General features: G+C 40.9%; 1 pseudogene; it reads right to left on the minus strand.

Annotated features, from left to right (window-relative positions):
• Positions 1-2,614: 2,614 nt before the first annotated feature.
• Positions 2,615-15,832, minus strand: part of LOC125120791 (methyltransferase N6AMT1-like) — a 29,527-nt pseudogene continuing 16,309 nt past the window's right edge.

The raw sequence follows: 15,832 nt of genomic DNA on the forward strand, positions 1-15,832 counted from the left end.
AGTGGGAGAAAATCTTTGCAAGTGAATCGACTGACAAGGGATTCATCTCCAAAATTTATAAACACCTTCTGCAGCTCCATACCAAAAAAACAAACAACCCCATCAAAAAATGGGCAGAAGGTCTAAACAGACAATTCTCCAAAGAAGACATAAGGATGGCCAAAAAACACATGAAAAGATGTTCAACATCACTCATTCTTGGAGAAATGCAAATCAAAACCACTATGAGGTACCACCTTACACCAGCCAGAATGGCCATCACCAAAAAGTCTACAGACAATAAGTGCTGGAGAGGATGAGGAGAAAAAGGAATCCTAGTACACTATTGGTGGGATTGTAAATTGGGGCAACCGCTGTGGAAAGCAGTATGGAGATTCCTCAGAAACCCTAAACATAGAAATACCATTTGTTCCAGCAATCCCACTCCTGGGCATCTACCCAGAGAAAACCACAACTTGCAAAGACACATGTACTCCAATGTTCATTGCAGCACTATTTACAATAGCCAAGACATGGAAACAACCGAAATGTCCATCAACGGCGGAGCGGATCAAGAAGATGGGGTACATATACACAATGGAATATTACTCAGCCATTAAAAGAACGAAATACCAGCATTTTTGCAACATAGATGGACCTAGAAGCTATCATGCTAAGTGAAGTTAGTCAGACAATGAGACACCATCAAATGCTATCACTGACATGTGGAATCTAAAAAAATGACACAATGAACTCTTTGCGGAATAGCAGAACAGATACTGATTCACAAACTTTGAACAACTCGTTTTCCAAAGGAGACAGGTTGGGAGAGTGGGGGGACGCACTGAGGGTTTGGGATGGAAATGCTATAAAATTTGGTTGCGATAATTGTTGTACACCTATAAATGTAATAATATTCATTAATTTAAAAAAAAATTGATGCTACATCTTATTTTAGCATTTTGATTGCATTACTTCTGAACTTTCATGCTCATTTTTCATTTTATATGAACAGATTGTAAGTACTTGGCCCTGTGGTTGAATAAATTGAGTGGATATATATATGTATATACAGTAGTTTCATTTTTCAGCTTTTATTGCCTGAAATTCATTCTCTCTCTTCCAAATGATCTTACAGAATGCTTCCTCATTATGAATGAAAATGCTAATATAATGTTAATATAATGCTAATATATGTTCATTCACTATGAATGAAAATGCTAATATAATGTTAACATAATGAAACTGAAAAAAATAATAATAAAAATTGACTTTAAAGAAGCTCCCCGGTGGCTCGGTGGATTAAGGATCCAGCAATGTCACTGCTGTGGCTAGGGGCACTACTGCAGCACAAGTTCCATCCCTGACCTAAAACTTCTGCATATTTTTGGGCAAAGCCAAAAAAAAAATAGGCTTTAAAGCAAAAATTATTATTTGAGATACAGAAGGTAACTTTATCAGCTTAAAAATTTTGATTCAGGCATAAAATTTCAGTTTTATGTAAATAAATTCTGGGGATGTAATGTATCACATGGTGACTATATTTAATAACACTGTATTAAATTTTCTTTTTACAGCTGCACCTGGGCCACATGGAAGTTCCCAGGCCAGGTGTTGAATTGGAGCCCCAGTTGAGGCTTACACCAGAGCCATGGCAACACCAGATCCAAGGTGGGACTTCGACCTTCGCTGCAATTACGAACTATGCTGCAGCTTATTGAACTGCCAGATCCTTAACTCAATGAGTGAGACAAGGGATCAAACCTCAAGGAGACTATAACCATGTCCTTAATCCACTGAGCCACAATGGGAACTCCAAGTACTTTTTAAGTTAAAAAAATTTTAATAAGAAATTTTACTTATGGAAGTATGCATTATTATAAAAATACAACACAAAAGAAAGTTCCTCTATTCCCACCTATTATTTAGCTTCTGAGAATTTCTTATATACACATACCCTCTTTGTTAGTTTATCAAAAATATACACACAGGTTAATACTATTTTGTAACATGCTTTTTTTCACTACTCAATAGTACATCACGAATCCCTTCTGGTTCAGTATATACAGACCTGAGTCATGGTTTTTTGTTTTGTTTTGTTTTATTTTGTTTTTTAGCTGTGCCCAGGGCATATGGAAGTTCCCAGGCCAGAGGTCAAACTTGCACCACAGCAATAACAAGTCTCTGTAGTGATAACGCTAGATCCTTAACCCACTGCACCACAAGGGAACTCTTCTGACTCATATTTAATGCTAGATATTCACTCATGTTCAGTAACATGAATGTATTGTAATTTATTTTACCAATCACTTTGCTGATGGACATTTAAGTTAACTTCATTGTTTTGCCATTACAATAATACTGAAATGAGAATCCTCTCATATAATATAAATATAACTCATATATTCTCCAAATATAATAATGCATAAACTGCAAATTATATATACAATATATTTTTTACCTGCAATTGTTCAAATATCTTTGTAGGCCTGATTCCTGAGTAAAAGGAAATGCCTTACTCTTCTATCTTTTGCTATATGACAAATATCTGACAATTTTACTTTTTTAACCAAGAAATGACTTCAGTTTCAAAATATGCTAAATAAATTCAGCTTTAAGCAGCACACACTTTAGATTAGGACTTGGTGAACCTGAGGACTGAAAGAATTTCTGGGCCTGCTTACCTGGAAAGTGCAGTAGTCCCTTGGAGACCTTTCGTCTTCATTGTTTTCAAAATTTCTTCTGGATTGTTTTCTTTAATGGTAATTAAATAGAACAATCCTCTTGGTGAAAGGAGGACTGAAGCCAGTGGAAAGAATCTGTCCATGACTTCATGATGATTTCTGCCACCAAGGCCAAGATGCTTCTATCCTGCGACCCCCTATCTCTTTAGATTGAGTCAGTACATAGAGGGGATTAAACACCAGAATATCAAATTTTTCCTTCAATCTCAGTAGCAAGGCTTTGACCAAATTTGTAATTATTGGTTGAATGTGGACTTTGTTACAGCATGCGTTCTCCAGGGTATAGGCTGCTGCCTCAGGGTTGACATCAGTACACATGTACAAAGCTTGAGGACCTATCATAGAGGCTCACAATGCAGATACCACTCCAGACCCTGACCCTACTTCTAGGCATATTTCCACTCTTGTGAGTTCGGCAGCCACCCCCTGGAGCACATCCAGCAGCAGAAACCTGTCCTCGGAGAGGTCCTATACTTCATTGAAGGTGCTCTAGCCCATATGCCTGTGCGCTGGCCTGGGAAAGCTCTGCCCCTCCCTCTTTCACTCCTCCCATCCCCTCGCATGTGTCAAAATTGTAGTAACTATTTTAAAGTAGCTAAGAGTAAATCCTAAAAGTTCTCTTCTTCCTCAAGTAAAAAGTTTGTAGTCATGTACGGTGATGAATGTTAACTTATTGTGGTGATCATTCTATAACATATACAAATGTGGAATCATTTTGTTATACACCTGAAGCTAAAATAAAGTCAATTATACCTCAAATTTTAAAATGTTCAGTATAGCAGAAAGTTAAACAATCTAAAATTATATACTCCTAACTCTGACCCTTGCTAAATTCCCATAGAGAAATTAAAATCCAAATGTGAAGAAATTAAAATCTCAAGGAAATTAGAGCTCATAGTTCTCCCTGTTAAATCTCTCGTTAACGTTCAGTATCAGTCACAGAGTAACCCAAGAGGAACTCCCTGTCTTTCCATGGAGCTTTGTTCCTTCAGTGCCACCAAAATTAAATTAATTCTAACCTCAACCCTCAGGTATCTCATTTCTCAACTTCAGTGTGTCAGTAAAACAAACAAATATTAATGCCACTCCCTTACTCTTTTGTTTTTTGTTGTTTTGTTCGTTTATTTGTTTTGGCCATGCCTGTTCAGCATGTGGAAGTCCCCAGGCCAGGGATGGAATCCACACCACAGTAGTTACCCAAGCTGCTGCAGTGACAACACCAGATCCTTAATCCTCTGTGCCACAGATTTCCTCCCCTTCTCTTAAAATTTAGAACCAAATGCGACAACTGCCCCAGAGGCATTTCCCAGGCAAAGCAAATTCCTACATTGCTCTCACCTGCCATGGACCACAGTAGAGATTTGGTGTTATCAGAGAAAAGGAGGATAGATGGGTCCTTTACTCAGGTATCCTTTTCCCAGGACAGGTAGAAAGGGGAAAAATAGGCAATGCTTTGTGGCTTCCATCTTGCCAGGATGCTGGTTAGTCTATGCTAAACATTTGGAGACCACAGTTTATAAAATTAAAGGCAAGTGAATTTAATTAAATCCAAAGCTTACAGAAACTCAAGGTGTTGGCAATCTGCAAGGTTGCTGTTGTCTTCTTTTATTCTTAGGAGTCCAAAGAGAAGCAACAATCTGCTGAGTGCTGGTCCACAAAAGTTGTTTTCCTCTATTTTTCAACTCCCAAGTCTTTGGTTAATCTTCACTACTCCAAGGGCAGCATCAAAAAATAAAAGTCCAAATAAATAATAATCCCTTACTAACATTTCATTTCCCACTGCAAAAGGAGCTGATCTTCCCTGGAGAACAAAACTTACACTTGCTGAAAGACCAGAGGCACTAACTAGATGGGGAAGAGAGCAAGCTAGTGCTGCCTACTGCAAAACATATTCCTAAAAATCTGCAGCACCGAAGCTCTTCCATTTTTAAATTAGTTTTCTCTGGCCCCAGAGAGAGTTTGACCTTTCTCTGTGTACTCTGCTTATAACATATGCAGCTGTCTCTACAAATCTATAAACACCTAAAGAGGTTCTCCTCACCACAAAAAAATACTTGTCTCCCTTGGCAAGACCATATGCCTATTGGCTCAAGCTTTGGTGTCAGTCAGTCCTCTCCTAAGCCCAAAATGAACTCTTTTTCTTGCCAAACCCAGCCATAGCCCCATGCCAGCAATTCCATCTGCTACAGCTGGGCTGCCACAATGTAAGCCAGCTGCTGCATACCACACGGGAGCCCAAGCCTTCCCACAAAGCACTTTGACTCTAAGTTCCAGACTGTTTATTCTCACTCAGCCCCACAGCGAAGAGCAATATTTAGAAATGCAAGGTGAAGTTTAGATGACATTAGGCTGGTATCAAACTCAGATTCTGCCCCGCCACCCACCTCTTCGACCTATAAATTTTCCAACCAAGATAGCTATAGTTAGGGAACTAGTGGGAAAATTGCCACTTTATTAAAAGCCAAGCCAGCACCCAATAAGTCCCAATACTGAGGTCTGACAGAAGCTGGATTGAGGAATACAGCTCAGTCCTGAAAACCTAAATGGGGTTTCCCATCTCCTCCCCTCGAATCTAAAACAGCAAAATTTGAAGAGAAAACAGACTCTGCAACTGATAGGGATAGAGTAGGATGACTAAAATGTCAGTTTAAAAATCCCACTAGGGGATTCAAGACAGGGAATTTTGAGAAATTTTGTGAGACTATTGTAAGCTAATGACCACTCGGGCAAATAATTTAGTAAACTGGCAACAATCTACACTACCTTGAAGGAAGCATCTAAGCTCCAGACACACTCAAGCCACAAACCCCGATAGTTAGAATATAAGACAATAGATATGGGGTCTAAATCTTATTAAATGAAGGAGTTAACAGTCTGTAAACAGTAGCATTTCTGAATGCAGAAATATAGATGAAAGGGGGAAAAACTAGGTGAGGGGGGACATTATACTGAAACCTGAGATGAATTACCATGTTTAATATATGTTACCAAGCTTTTGCTAACATACATATGATTTAAATAGCACCATGACAGTCCCAGTTAAATCATATAGGGTCAAAGGAGAAACTAATGACATATACCTTGACATCTACTCAAAAATGAGGGAAAAGGTAGCCCCACTTTTTCTTTTATTATAAAAACACAGCCCTCTTTGTTCTCAGGGCTGCTACATTCCTTTGCCAGCCCCTTTGTGTCTCTCACAAGCACCCTATACTAATAAACTCACTCTGTGCCTTCCACTTTGTCTCGCACTGAATTCTTTCTGTGGTGACATAAAAAAAACCTGAGCTTCAGTAAGTCGTGACACCTGGGAGCAGTTTCAATTATAAGACAGTGGGTTCTGGTGTCCTCTTAAGTCAGGAATCACGGGCTCAAGTCCCAATCTGAGGTGCCAGTGAATTTGAAGCCCAGCAAGTGGGTTTGAGTCCCAATCTGAGTTTTGGTCGGGTTCAAGTCCTACCCAAGAAGGAGTGCAGCTTCACAACGACTCAGTTGCTGACATGAAAGGGGGTGGTGGTGGGAGAAACAAGCAGACAGATAATCCGGTCTAGTCAGCTCAACACAACAATTCAAGATGCAAAAGAAAAGGAAGATGCCTGTCTTAAAAAGACAGGACCTAGGGTCCCCACTGTGGTACAACGGGATTGGCAGCATTTGGAGAGCTCTGGGACACAGGTCTAATCCTAAGCCAATCAGTTCAATCCAGTGGGTTAAGGATCCAGTATTGCTGCAGCTGCAATATAGGTCGAAATTGCAGCTGGGCCAGCAACTGATCCCTGGCCCAGGAACTCCATATACTATTAGGGCAGCCAAAGTCAGGACCTGATTGGGTGTGCTTACCATGAGAGTGGGAAGAACAGAATGGGACACCACTCATAGATACTGACATTTTATCCTGATTGCTAGTAATGCAGGGCATAAGTAATGCCTTGGGCTCTGGACAACCACATCATCAACTTTTCCTCCCTTTAGGAGGAGACATTAAGAAAAGGATTAACAGAAGTTCCCACTGTGGCTCAACAGGTTAAGAACCCGACTAGTATCCATGAGGATGTGGGTTCAGTTCCTGACCTCACTCAGTGGGTTAAGGATCTGGCATTGCATAAGCTGCAGCATAGGTGGCAGATGCAACTTGGATTCCATGTTGCTGAGGCTGTGACATAGGCTACAGCGCTGATTGGACCCCTAGCCCAGGAAATTCCACATGCTGCAGGTGCAGCTGTAAAAAGAAAAAATAAAAATAAGAAAAATTTTAAAAGAAAAGGATTAACAGAGGATAGGAAGCAAAGATAAAGAGATTTACACAAACACATGTCTGCCATACACAAAGACATACATACAATGGGTATCTACCTAGACTTGAGTATAGAACAAAGCTTAATTTCTATAGGAGAATTAGGACACCATCACAGATAAACAGAAACTAAGATGCAAAACAAGCTCTATTGCCTGAATCAAGGCTGGGACCAGGGTGAGCCATGTATGGTGCCTAGCCTCCTTAAATTTTGTGCCTATGCTTCTCAGTTGCCAAAACCTATTCCTGGTCCTGGACTGAATTCACATATGGGGTGGGAATCAACATGATTTAGGGGTGAATGCAAAGGAAGCACAGAAATCTAACTACAAAGGAGACTAGGGAAAATGCAATGATTCAGCAGTCATCACTGGATAACTGGAACCTAAATCTAGGAGAGGAGGGAGGACAAGATGGCGGAGGAGTAGGGGGACATGCTCGCCCTCTCCCACAAACACAACAAAAAAGGCACATCTACAGAATAAATGACTTGCGCAGAACAGCAACCAATCGCTGGCAGAGGAACCTAAACTCCAATAACCGCAAGAAGTTCGTGACATTACGGGGCAGAACGGGAGAAAAGAGGAGAGTGAGAGAAGGTGAATCCGAGCGGACCGGCGCTCCTGAAAGGGAACTGCGGAGGAGAAAGGGATCCCGCACCCTGGAAAGTCACTTACATGGGGGAAAGATCAAACGAACCAGAGGAATCTCCAGATGCAGAGAAGAGTGTAGCAGTAAGTTGGAGTACGGAAAAGCCGATCAAGAACCGAACGGACCATCTGAACTACGGGCACAGTCACAAAAAATTGAGACGCCTGGGTGGGGGCTGGGCACCGAGACCTCCGCTCCAGAGGTTAGTCTCCGGGAAAGGGACAGGGGACGCCTGGATGGGGGCTGGGCACCGAGACCTCGGCTCCAGAGGTTAGTCCCCGAGAACGGGCTAGGGGGGGCGGGGTGGAGTGGAGACTGCTTGGGAGGTCTAGAAACCGTTTGATGGGGCAGAGACTGCCTGGGAGACTAGAAAACAAAGCTGTCTCAGAGGAAGGGAGCAATACTCTAGCGGTGGGGAAGTGGAAAGCTGCATCAGAGGGAACCTGGGAGAAGAGCCTGGTCTACGCCTGTGCAGGGGAGGGGAGAGAAGAAGGGGTGGGTCCCCATAGAATACCCCCCATGCTACAGCAAGCTTACAGGCCCGCTAGCTAGCTGAAAGCTGTGCTTCCCATTGCATCTCCTCCCCCCCACCACCCCCTATGCTCTCACTGAACCTGGGGCTGCCTGCCATCCAGGAGGGCTGGCCTCAACAATTACCTGAAGCCTACCACCACAGGGGCTGTCCCAGCACAGGCCTGCTTGCCCTTTGGAGGGGCTACACTTCCACAGAGCAGCACCAAACACCACCAGCCCCCTGAGAAAAGGCCTGCAGCCCAGAAAAGCTAGAGCAAGCCTAGCCAGGCCGTGAATAGATCTGCCTAATTCTCAGATGGTTTTTCTGAGTCAGGGCTTCCCCCGGGGAGGAGCCTCTTCGGTTTCCTAGCGGCCCTGCTACCCGCCCAAGACCCCAGGGGGTGCTGAGACCTAGTGGATCAGCTGCATAGGACTGCCAGCTCCAGGCAGGACCCCCTGCAGCCCAGAAAAGCTGCAACAAGCCTAGCCGAGCCGGGAAAAGATCTCAGACGGTCTTTCTGAGTTGGGCTGCCCTGGGGAGGAGCCTCTTGGGTTTCCAGCAGCACTGCTACACGCCCAAGCCCCCAGGGGGTGCCCCACTCCCACAGAATAGCTGCTCAGCACCACCAGCTCCCTGGAGGAGCCCCTGCAGCCTAGAAAAGCTGCAACAAGCTTGGCCAGACTGTGAAAAGATCCGCCTGCATTCTCAGGCCATCCTTCTGAGTTGGGCTGCCCTAGGGAAGAGCCTCTTAGGTTCTCAGTGACCCAGATATCTGCTCCAGCCCCCAGGGGGTGCTGCACTCCTGAGGAATAGCTACCCAACACCGCCAACCCCCTGCAAGAACCCCACAGCCTAGAAACACCAGAGCAAGCTCTGCATGACCAAGTGAAATCTGCTACCATCGTGCTGTGGACCTCCCAGTCCTGTCTGCCCTCAGGAAGCCCTCCTTTGCTTCAAAGAAACACTGTTAGCCCCATCAACACTCCAGAAAAGCCACACTGCCTCAAAAAAGATTGACCAACAATGCCAGCCCTCAGGAAATATTCCATGGCAGTGACAAGGCAAACACTGCCTGATAACGGAGAGTACAACTCCCTCAGGAGAAAGAAAACAACAAGCAAGATGAAGAAGCTGAGAAACCACCCCCAGTCAAACCAACAAACACCTAAAACAGTCAACAATGAAACAGATCTCTGCAGTCTGACAGACCTGGAGTTCAAAAGAGAAATAGTGAAAATACTGAAGGAATTAAGAGAAGATATGAACAGTAATGCAGATACCCTCAGAAAGGAACTAGAAAATATAAGGAGGAGCCAAGAAAAACTAGAACATTCATTTGCAGAGATGCACACTGAACTAAGGGCAGTAAAAACCAGAATGGATAATGCAGAAGAATGAATCAGTGGTATGGAAGATAGAATAATGGAAATCACTCCATCCGGTCAACAGACAGAAAACCGAATCAAAAAACTGGAAAGCAATATAAGAGACCTATGGGATAATATAAAGCGGGCCAATCTATGCAGAATAGGAATTCCAGAAGGAGTAGAAAAAGATAAGGGGATGGAAAATATATTTGAAGAAATTATCAATGGAAACTTCCCAAATCTAAAGGATGCTGGGTTCAAGATACAAGAAGCACAGAGGGCCCCGAACAAACTGAACCCAAACAGACCCACAGCAAGACACATCATAATAAAAATGGCAAAAGTTAGTGATAAAGAGAGGATCCTAAAGGCAGCAAGAGAAAAACAGAATGTTACCTACAAGGAACCCCCATAAGAATATCAGCTGACTTCTCTACAGAAACACTACAGGCCAGGAGGGAATGGCAAGAGATATTTAAAGTGCTAAAAGGAAAAAATATGCAACCTAGAATACTCTATCCAGCAAGAATATCATTTAAAATAGAAGGGGAAATAAAAATTTTTTCCAACAAACAAAAACTTAAAGAATAGTGCAATACAAAACCCAGGTTAAAGGAAATATTGAAAGGGCTTCTCTAAACCAAAAAGAAAGGAAGGCAAGGGGAAAAAAAGAAAAGAAAAAAAAAAGAAGAAGAAGAGGAAGAACTAGGACTGAGGAAACCGCAATCAGAGAGCAGTCACTCAAATAAGCCAGCATAGAGATTTAATCACGAACATGCTTCAAACAAAATAAAATTAAAAATAAAAAATAAAAAAGAGTCATCAAAACCATAAAATGTGGGCAAGGGATGTTAGGAAATAAATAACCCTTTTTGTTTGTTTGTTTGTATGTTTCTCTTCTTAATTTTAATATAGTAATGAAGTGTTTGAACTTACAGGACCATCATGCTAAAACACACAATTATGGGAAGGGGTTAGCATACTTAAAAAACAGGGCAACCACAAGCCAAAAGCAAATATTGCATTTTCAAAAAATGAAAAAAAAATACACTCAAGCAGATAATAACAGGAGACCATCCAACCAAACAAAAAAGAAAGGAAGAATGGAGAACCATAGAATCAACTGGAACACGAGGTTCAAATGGCAATAAATAATCATCTATCAATTATCACCTTAAATGTCAATGGACTGAATGCCCCAATCAAAAGACACAGAGTGGCTGAGTGGATAAAAAGGCAAAAACCTTCAATATGCTGCCTACAAGAAACTCACCTTAGGACAAAAGATACATATAGATTGAAAGTGAAAGGGTGGGGAAAAATATTTCACGCCAATAGACATGACAGAAAAGCAGGAGTCGCAACACTCATATCAGACAAAATAGACTTTAAAACAAAAGACATAAAGAAAGACAAAGAAGGACACTACTTAATGATTAAGGGATCCATCCAAGGAGAGGATGTTACTATCGTCAACATATATGCCCCCAGTACAGGAGCACCCAGATACATACAACAAATAGTAACAGACATAAAAGGAGATATTGATGAGAATACAATTATAGTAGGAGACCTTAATACCCCCCTCACATCAATGGACAGATCCTCTAGACAGAAAACCAATAAAGCAACAGAGATCCTAAAGGAAACAATAGAAAAGTTAGACTTAATTGATCTCTTCAGGACACTACATCCAAAAAAAGCAGAATACACATTCTTCTCAAATGCTCATGGAACATTCTCAAGAATCGACCACATATTGGGACACAAAGCTAATCTCAATAAATTTAGGAGCATAGAAATTATCTCAAGTATCTTCTCTGACCACAATGCCATGAAATTAGAAACCAACCATGGGAAAAGGAAAGAGAAAAAACCTAGTCCATGGAGACTAAACAACATGCTACTCAAAAACCAATGGGTCCATGAGGAAATCAAGAAGGAAATTAAAAACTACCTTGAAACAAATGATAATGAAGACACAACCGCTCAAAGTCTATGGGATGCTGCGAAAGCAGTGCTCAGAGGGAAATTTATAGCAATACAGGCCTTTCTCAAAAAAGCAGAAAGATCCCAAATTGACAACTTAACCCTCCACCTACACAAATTAGAAAAAGAAGAACAAAAAAGACCTAAAGTCAGCAGAAGGAAGGAAATTATAAAGATCAAAGAAGAAATCAATAAAATATAGACTCAAAAAACAATAGAGAAAATTAATAAAACCAAGAGCTGGTTCTTTGAAAAGGTGAACCAAATTGACAAATCCCTGGCCAGACTCACTAAAAAGAGGAGAGAAAGAACCCAAATAACCAAAATTATAAACGAAAAAGGAGAAATCACAACGGATACAGCAGAAATAGAAAAAACCATAGGAGAATACTATGAACAACTATACGGCAACAAGTTTGACAATCTGGAAGAAATGGAACAATTTTCTAGAATCTTACAGCCTGCCAAAACTGAGTCAAGTAGAAACAGACCAACTGAACAGACCGATCACTAGAAATGAAATTGAAGAGGTCATAAAATCACTCCCTACAAATAAAAGTCCAGGACCAGATGGCTTCACAGGTGAATTCTATCAAACATATAAAGAGGAATTGGTGCCCATCCTCCTTAAACTCTTTCCAAAGGGTGAAGAAGAAGGAATACTCCCAAAGACATTCTATGAAGCCACCATCACCCTCATTCCAAAACCAGACAGAGATACCACCAAAAAAGAAAACTATCGCCCAATATCATTGATGAATATAGATGCAAAAATTCTCAACAAAATCTTAGCCAACCGAATCCAACAACATACCAAAAAAATTATACACCATGACCAGGTTGGGTTCATCCCAGGTTCACAAGGATGGTTCAACATACACAAATCAATCAGCATCATACACCACATTAACAAAAAAAAAGTCAAAAATCAAATGATCATCTCAATAGACGCAGAAAAAGCATTTGACAAAGTCCAACATCCATTCATGATCAAGACCCTCACCAAAGTGGGTATAGAGGGAACATTCCTGAATATAATCAAAGCCATTTATGATAAACCCACAGCAAATATAATACTCAATGGGGAAAACCTGAAAGCCTTCTCACTCAAATCTGGAACAAGACAGGGATGCTCACCCTCACCACGGCTCTTCAACATAGTTTTAGAAGTCCTAGCCACAGCAATTACACAAACAAAAGAAATAAAAGGCATCCATCTAGGAAGAGAAGAGATAAAACTGTCACTGTATGCAGATGACATGATACTATACATAGAAAACCCGAAGGACTCAACCCCAAAACTCCTTGAACTGATTCATAAACTCAGCAAAGTAGCAGGATATAAGATTAACATTCAGAAGTCAGTTGCATTTCTGTATACCAGCAATGAAACATTAGAAAAGGAATACAAAAATACGATACCTTTTAAAATTGCACCTCACAAAATCAAATACCTCGGAATACACCTGACCAAGGAGGTAAAGGACCTATATGCCGAGAACTATAAAACTTTAATCAAAGAAATCAAAGAAGATGTAAAGAAATGGAAAGATATTCCATGTTCATGGATTGGGAAAATCAATATTGTAAAAATGGCCATACTACCCAAAGCAATCTACAGATTCAATGCAATCCCTATCAAATGACTCATGACATTTTTCACAGAACTATAACAAACAATCCAAACATTTATATGGAACAACCAAAGACCCAGAATCGCCAAAGCAATCCTGAGAAAACCAAGCAGGGGGCATAACTCTCCCAGACTTCAAGAAATACTACAAAGCCACAGTCATCAAAACAGTGTGGTACTGGTATCAAAACAGACAGACCAATGGAACAGAATAGAGAATCCGGAAATTAACCCTGACACCTATGGTCAATTAATCTTTGACAAGGGAGGCAAGAACATCAAATGGGAAAAAGAAAGTCTATTCAGCAAGCATTGCTGGGAAACCCAGACAGCTGCATGCAAAGCAATGAAATTAGAACACACCCTCACACCATGCACAAAAATACACTCAAAATGGCTGAAAGACTTAAATATACAACAGGACACCATCAAACTCCTAGAAGAGAACATAGGCAAAACACTCTCTGACATCAACATCATGAATATTTTCTCAGGTCACTCTCCCAAAGCAATAGAAATTAGAGCAAAAATAAACCCATGGGACCTCATCAAACTGAAAAGCTTTTGCACAGCAAAGGAAACCCAAAAGAAAACAAAACGACAACTTTCAGAATGGGAGAAAATAGTTTCAAATGATGCAACCGACAAGGGCTTAATCTCTGGAATATATAAACAACTTATACAACCCAGCAGCAAAAAAGCCAATCAATCAATGGAAAAATGGGCAAAAGACCTGAGTAGACATTTCTCCAAGGAAGATATACAGATGGCCAGCAAACACATGAAAAAATGCTCAACATCGCTGATTATAAGAGCAGTGCAAATCAAAACTACCATGAGATACCACCTCACACCAGTCAGAATGGCCATCATTAATAAGTCCACAAATAACAAATGCTGGAGGGGGTGTGGAGAAAAGGGAACCCTCCCGCACTCTTGGTGGGAATGTAAACTGGTACAGCCACGATGGAGAACAGTTTGGAGATACCTTAGGAATCTATACAGAGAACTTCCATATGACCCCGCAATCCCACTCTTGGGCATCTATCCGGACAAAACTCTACTTAAAAGAGACACATGCACCCGCATGTTCAATGCAGCATTATTCACAATAGCCAGGACATGGAAACAACCCAAATGTCCATCGACAGAGGATTGGATTCGGAAGAGGTGGTATATATACACAATGGAATACTACTCAGCCATAAAAAAGAATGACATAATGCCATTTGCAGCAACATGGATGGAACTAGAGACTCTCATACTGAGTGAAATGAGTCAGAAAGACAAAGACAAATACCATATGATATCACTTACAATTGGAATCTAATATCCAGCACAAATGAACATTTCCTCAGAAAAGAAAATCATGGACTTGGAGAAGAGACTTGTGGCTGCCTGATGGGAGGGGGAGGGAGGGGGAGGAATTGGGAGCTTGGGGTTATCAGACACAACTTAGAATAGATTTACAAGGAGATCCTGCTGAATAGCATTGAGAACTTTGTCTAGATACTCATTGTTGCAACAGAAGAAAGGCTGGGGGAAAAATGTAATTGTAATTTATACATGTAAGGATAACCTGACCCCCTTGCTGTACAGTGGGAAAATAAAAAAATTATTTTAAAAAATGCCAAAAATAATGTAAATGTCAAAATATAAAACAATGAAATATAGAAAATATGGGAACCAATAAAATATGAAAACAAAAATAAATAAATAAATAAACCTAGGAGAGCAAGTGCACTCCAATAACCCATGAAGTGGATTGATAGAATATTAAAATTTTGATGTTAACTCTCTCATTGTATTTGTTATCTATTGCTATATAAGAAATTATCCAAAATTGGTGGCTTAAAACAACACTTATTATCTCACCATTTCATTAGGTCAGGAATCTGGGCACAACTTAGTTGAGTTCTCAGGCTCAGGGTCACTCACAAACTGCAGTCAAGATATTGGCTGGGGCAGCAATCATCTCAAGGCTTTGCTAGGGAAGGATGTGCTTCCAACCTCGCTCATGAGGTTTTCGGCAAGATTCATTTTCTTGCTGACCATCGGCCAGACGCTGCCCTCAGTTCCTTGCCACTTGGGCCTCTCCAACAGCTTTCTTCATTGAAGTAAGGAAAGCACAAGGCAAGAAAGTGCCAACAAGATGAAAGTCACAGTCATAACCCAATCTTGGAAGTGACATCATACCACTTTTGCATATTCTCTTCATTAAGCAAATCATTAGGTATAGCCCAGACAGAGAGAAAGGGGATGACACCAGAGTGTAAATAGCAAGAGAAGGGCATCATTGGCAGATATTTTAGAGGGCTGCCTGCCACACTCATGAAAATCAGGGTTAGGAGAAGGTACAGTTTTCAAATGGTAAAGTATATTCTATACTTAACCTGTACAATAACTCAAACAGAAATTTTCTGCTTGAAATTTGGTGACCCCAATAGCTTTGCATCATATGATTAAGTGCGTAATGCTAAAGAACACCCCCTGTACCTAGCAAGATTATCATTTAGAATCGAAGGAGAGATAAAGAACTTCTCAGCAAGCAAAAACTAAAAGAATTCATCAGTACTAAACCAACCCTAAAAGAAACATTAAAAGGTCTTTTCTAAGTGGACAGAAAAAGCTATAGAAGAGGGGAAAAAATCTCACTATGAA

The sequence above is a fragment of the Phacochoerus africanus genome, chromosome 2, assembly GCF_016906955.1.
Source record: "Phacochoerus africanus isolate WHEZ1 chromosome 2, ROS_Pafr_v1, whole genome shotgun sequence".
Lineage (NCBI taxonomy): Eukaryota > Metazoa > Chordata > Mammalia > Artiodactyla > Suidae > Phacochoerus > Phacochoerus africanus.